This window comes from Lactuca sativa, chromosome 5 (assembly GCF_002870075.4).
Source record: "Lactuca sativa cultivar Salinas chromosome 5, Lsat_Salinas_v11, whole genome shotgun sequence".
Lineage (NCBI taxonomy): Eukaryota > Viridiplantae > Streptophyta > Magnoliopsida > Asterales > Asteraceae > Lactuca > Lactuca sativa.
Genome location: NC_056627.2, coordinates 264,919,922 through 264,926,164, shown reverse-complemented (window position 1 = coordinate 264,926,164; position 6,243 = coordinate 264,919,922).

The following is a 6,243-nucleotide window of genomic DNA, read 5'->3' as shown; positions in this document are numbered from 1 at the left end:
AGATGAGAGAGCACTACCCAGAGATATTTGCAGATTCAGCCGTAGCAGACTTCGAGGACGAAGTCTGAGATAAGTGGGGGAGAATTGTAACGACCCGTTCCCGGTATGATGATTCCTTGGTATTTATTTTGAAGTTTTGTAAAGGGACTCGGCGAGTTCATAGCCTGACTCGCCGAGTAGGGACGGGATTTCGAGCACGTGTTAGCTGGCGACTCGGCGAGTCCATATTCTGGACTCGGCGAGTCTGTCCGTCTGGGAGAAACCCTAAATCCCCGGGTTGCCCACTATTTAAGCCACCTTATAGCCCCCAATCTCGCCTCCTTCACCCTCTAAAGCTGTGAGTAAAACCCTAATTCGTTCTTGAGTGTTCTAAGTGATTTTGTGTGCTAATTGTGAAGGCTTGAAGAAGGAGAAGAAGAAAGGAGCAAGGAGAAGAATTGTAGAGCGAAGATACAAGGGAAAGCAAGAGTTCTTTGAGGTATTCTTCAGATTTCCTTCCCTTTTATGCTTTAAAATTCCCTTTAGATCTAGTTGATGCCTTTCTCAAGCCTTATGTTGATATGGAAGCCATTTTATGTCGAGATGTCCATAGATCTGTTCATTTAGGGGTTGTAGAGCACAGATCTATTGTCTTTATGGAGCCATTGTGCATCATAACCCTAGATCTACCCTTTTATGTGCCTTTTTAGCCTTTATTCCCTTGTTCATGTGTTTGTACACGTAAAGTTGGAAACTTTACGTGGTAAATCAGCTTATTGGACCCAGATCTATCATTTGTATGTATTGGATTCGAGCAGAATAGAGTGTAGAATAGTTGCATGGCGGTGACTCGACGAGTCGGAAGAACGACTCGACGAGTCGAGTCGCGAGTCCCCGATTTCTTCCTTTTGAGCGATGTCGAGTGGGCCCAGTGGGTTGTGGAGTGGACTCAGCGAGTTCGAGGGTAGACTCAGTGATGGAGGGACTCGGCGAGTTGTTCATACAACTCGGCGAGTCCAAGGCAATCTTCTTAAGCTCAAGAACAACTCGTCGAGTTGTTCATATGACTCGGCGAGTCGGATGAAGATTGTCTGAGTTCTTGGATCGAATGAGTACTCGTCGAGTCGATGCCATGCTCGACGAGTAGCAGCGAGTAGGGTCGAGGAGTGAGAATAGGGACTCGGCGAGTTGGCGGCCCAACTCGGCGAGTCGGGTCAAGTGTGGGTTGACTTTGACCGAGAATTGACTTTGGACAAGGGTAAAAGAGTCATTTTACCCAGTGCAGTGTTTAGTATTTGATTGAGTGTGTTTATGGACTTGTAGCCGGGGAGATACCGGAGCAGCAGCAGTTAGCCCTCAGAGTTATTCACTCAGCAGCCAGTTCACGAGGTGAGTTCCTTTTCAGTAGATACGGGTCTAAGGCCACAATGCCGGCCCGTTTAGCTAGCAGTAGTATCCGGATTATTATCCGATGCAGTAGTTAGCATGTTTGATGCCTTTGTGGCTCAGACAGGGTTATGTGTGTTCATGTTAAGTGATACGTTTATGTTATGATCAGTCAGCTTCGGACTTCGGTCCGATGTCAGCTTCGGACTTCGGTTCGATGTAGGGGACAAGGTCCCAGTCAGTTTCGGACTCGGTCCGATGTCAGCTTCGGACTTCGGTCCGATGGAGGGGGGCAAGGCCCCAGTATGTGCTTGATATATATGTTATTGTATGGTATGTGGTAATTTGGGGGAGCTCACTAAGCTTCGTGCTTACAGTTTCAGTTTTGGTTTCAAGTACTTCCGCTTGTAGAGGGAAGAGCTCGGGATGATGGCATCGCACACACCACCGCTTCAGCTTTTATCCTGGGAGTTGATTTGGTTCTTGATTTTTATATGACATGGATATGATACAGTTTTCCGCACAATGTTTTATTATTATTTTGAGATACATCATGTATGGTTTATGATATGACACTCAGATTATGGTTTTTGGTGATGTTGAAAAACGAAATTTTTGGGCCATATTTTTGAGTCGTTTCAAGTTGGTATCAGAGCCCTGGTTTGAGGGATTCGGATACACTTCCGGGTGTATCTGAACTCAAACTAAGGGGAAATAAAAAGATTTTTAAAAGGAAAAGGTTTTCTAAAAGAATTTTGAAAGCACTTAGAAAGAAATAATTTTTTTTTTAAACAAGATAAGGGTGTGATGCATGCGATCAGCCGAGCTCAAGTAAGTACTCCCAAATTACCCATACAAGTTATTTGTTCAGTTTCAGTTTCAGTAGAACAGCATGCTAGTATAGGACTAAGGATCTAGGAGGATGCCTTATGTGCCTGCTCTATGTGTTACAGCTTTATGAGTATTGCATGCTAGTATTGAGTAGACAGCAGTAGGATAGCCTGTTTAGGTTATGCCTGATAGTATGAGCTTAGCACTGTATGCTAGATCAGTTTCTCGTTTTGAGAATAGTTTTGCCTGAGTATGTTTCCTTTATCCGAATGCTGCTTGCTTCGTGCTTTGTGGGAATTCTGAGTGATGGAAGTTAGCCATTAGGTGAACACGTTACACCCCATGTGATCAGGGTTGAATAATCCCAGAGTGCTCGAACTGGCCCTATTGCGCAGCTCTTGTTTGAGTCCAACCGTTATAGGGACGGGTCTTTTACTTGAAGGATTATCTGATCTTCGTCACATGTGATGGTGTTCAGGTGGTGGTTAATTAGCATTACAAGGAGACCTGCAGTAGCTGAGGACTAGTTGAGTTGAGTCTGAGGTTTCCCTGGGGCAAGCCTAGGATGAGAATAGCAGAGATCAGTAGTAGTGGAAGTGACTTGGTGGAGTCAGGGCAGTTCTTGAAGAAAGTACGGATAGATGTGGAAGGTAGTATGGGCCCGTACTACTGGAAGCAGAGGATCCATACTCGAATCAAGAAAGGCTGAGACAAGACCAGGAAGCTAGTTGTAGTAACAATGATCCCTTGAGGTATTTCTGTTTTCTGATGTAGTTGTGATGTGTTTCAGAATGGTGGTTTTGCGTTCGAGACCAGCAGCCGGCAGCGGAGGTGCCGGGGAGGGATCAGGTTCGGGTTCGGGGGATGAGCGCATGGACGAGCAGACCCGAGAGTTTCTTTCTTCGGAGATTACGCGCATCATTATAGAGCAGACTCCTGTGATCTTCGGTTCGATCAAGGAGGGGATTCTAGAGCTGATGGATGAGAGATTGGGTACCTTCCGTGCCGAGGTGGCGGCCATGATGGGGTCGCGCACCCTTACTTTCAGGGAGTTCAGGGCATGTGGAGCTTCGGACTATCATGGGGCGCGAGACCCCATAGCGAGCACCAGATGGTTGGCGGATGTGGCCAACGCTTTCCGTACTAGCAGATGTCCCGAGGGGGACAAGGTCAGATTGGCGTCCTGTCTTCTGAAGGACAGGGCACGAGATTGGTGGGAGGAGGTCGGGCATGCCATTGGGGATGATGCAGCATTGGACGCCATGACCTGGGCTGATTTCTCTACCAGGTTCAGGGCGGAGTTTGCACCGGTCATTGAGGTGCAACAGCTAGCTAGGGAGTTTCAGGACCTCACCCAGACTACAGAGACAGTGGCGGAGATCACCGCCAAGTTCAGGGGAAAGGGCTCTTCTCGTTCCTCAGTATGTAGCTGATGAGGAAATGAAGAAGGCCCGTTATCATGAGATGTTGCGGAGCGATATCCGCCAGTTTGTGAGCCGATCCAGCTGTAAAACGCTGGAAGATATGATTGCTAGAGCTCGGGAGAGGGAGATTGATCTTGAGATGGAGAAGAAGAGGAAACCGGAGGCGGTTTCGGGTTCAGGCGGTTCGGGCAAAAAGCCCAGGGTTTCAGATCACAGGTCCAGGGGACAGCCGAGCCACGGTCGATGTGGTAGGTGTGGGAAGATGCACGAAGGAGCGTGCAAGGCAGGGACTTCCGGCTGCTTCAAGTGCGGTCGGATTGGACATTTGAGTACGGATTGTACGGCTCCTGCTACTGCCGTTGCAACATCAGATCTGATTTGCTTTCAGTGCAATCAGAGGGGACATAAAAAGTCCCAGTGTCCGGGTTTAGCTGCAGCAGGGAAGGTTGCTGCACCTGCCCCTGCTACTTTGAGGATTACAGATGGCCGGCAGGGCCGAGCTGATGCGCCAGTGGCGAAGAGTAGGGCGTTTCAGATGACAGCAGAGGAGGCGCGAGCGACTCCTGATGTGGTGACGGGTATGTATCTTCCCTTTATCTCTTTATTATTATTGATTGTATATTGCTTATGATTGTATGTTTTATTCAGGGTCGTTCTTTGTGAACGGCATTTCTACTATGGTATTATTCGATTCGGGGGCTACCCGATCATTCGTATCACTTGCGCTTAGCAAGAGATTCAGTAGAGCTCCAGGGGAGCTGGATTGTCCATTAGAGGTTGAGATAGCGGATGATAGGACCGTGAGGGTCGGCAGAGTGCATAGAGGGTGTTCTCTTCAGTTATTTGATGAGCAGTTTTCAGTGGATCTGGTACCTATTCCCCTGCGAGGGAATAAGGTTATTGTGGGTATGGATTGGCTAAGCTCTAATGGGGCGGTGATTGATTGTGAGCTTCAGCTAGTGAGGGTTCGCACTCCCAGTGGGGGAGAGTTGGTGATTCAGGGCGAGAGGCCACAGCGAGGACCGACCTTTTGTTCCGCCGCAAGGGCGATGCGCTATGTTCAGCAGGGTTGCGCCGGTTTTGTAGCTTACGTTTTGGATGCCCGGGAGAAGGGCAAGTCGACAGTTGATGATGTTCCTATTGTTCGAGACTACCCGGACGTGTTTCCCGAGGATTTGCCGGGGATACCTCCTGAGAGACAGGTTGAGTTCAGGATCGACCTCATTCCTGGTGCGGCTCCGATAGCCAAGGCACCGTATCGACTAGCTCCCCCTGAGATGCAGGAGTTGTCTACACAGCTGCAGGAGCTGTTAGACAAGGGTTTCATTCGGCCGAGCAGTTCACCTTGGGGAGCGCCGATCCTGTTTGTGAGGAAGAAGGATGGGTCGCATCGTATGTGTATAGATTATCGGGAGTTGAATAAGGTAACGGTGAAGAACCGTTACCCACTCCCGAGGATAGATGATTTGTTTGATCAGCTTCAGGGAGCGTCTTGGTTCTCCAAGATCGATCTACGCTCCGGATATCATCAGATGCGGGTTAGAGATGAGGATGTGCAGAAGACTACTTTCAGGACCAGGTATGGTCATTACGAGTTTGTGGTGATGCCATTTGGGCTCACCAATGCTCCAGCCGCGTTCATGGATCTCATGAACCGCGTGTGTAGGCCGATGCTGGATCGGTCAGTGATAGTGTTCATAGATGACATCTTGGTATATTCCAAGACGCAGGAGCAGCACGAGGAGCACCTGCGAGAGGTGCTGGAGGTTTTGAGGAGGGAGAGACTTTTCGCAAAGTTCTCCAAATGTGAGTTCTGGTTGCGCGAGGTGCAGTTCCTTGGTCACCTCGTCAACCAGAAGGGTATTCTGGTAGATCCGGCCAAGATAGAGGCCGTGATGCAGTGGGAGGTCCCGAAGTCTCCATCTGAGATTCGGAGCTTCCTAGGGTTGGCAGGGTATTATCGGAGATTTATTCAGGATTTCTCCAAGATAGCAGTGCCGCTCACCCGACTGACCAAGAAGTCAGTGGTATTTCGTTGGGGTACGGAGCAGCAGACAGCATTCGAGACCCTCAGGCAGAGATTGTGCGAGGCTCCGATCCTTACCTTGCCAGAGGGAGTAGAGGACTTTGTAGTCTATTGTGATGCCTCGATCATAGGTTTGGGAGCAGTTTTGATGCAGCGAGGCCATGTGATAGCTTATGCCTCGAGACAGTTGAAGCCTCACGAGGCTAATTATCCTACCCATGATTTGGAGCTGGGGGCAGTTGTGTTTGCCCTCAAGATTTGGAGGCATTACCTTTATGGGGTCCGTTGTACTATTTATACGGATCACAAGAGTTTGAGGTACCTTATGGATCAGCCGAGTCTGAATATGAGGCAGAGGAGGTGGTTGGATGTGCTAAAGGATTACGATTGTGAGATCCTTTACCATCCAGGGAAGGCCAACGTGGTGGCCGATGCCCTGAGCCGCAAAGTGTCGGCGGCCCCTATCAGAGATCTATGTTTGAGGATGACAGTAATCACTCCGTTGTTGGAGCGGATCAAGGAGGCTCAGGTGGAGGGCCTCAAGGAGGAAAGACAGAAGTGTGAGAGGATCGTGGGCCGAGTAGCCTCGTTCGATTA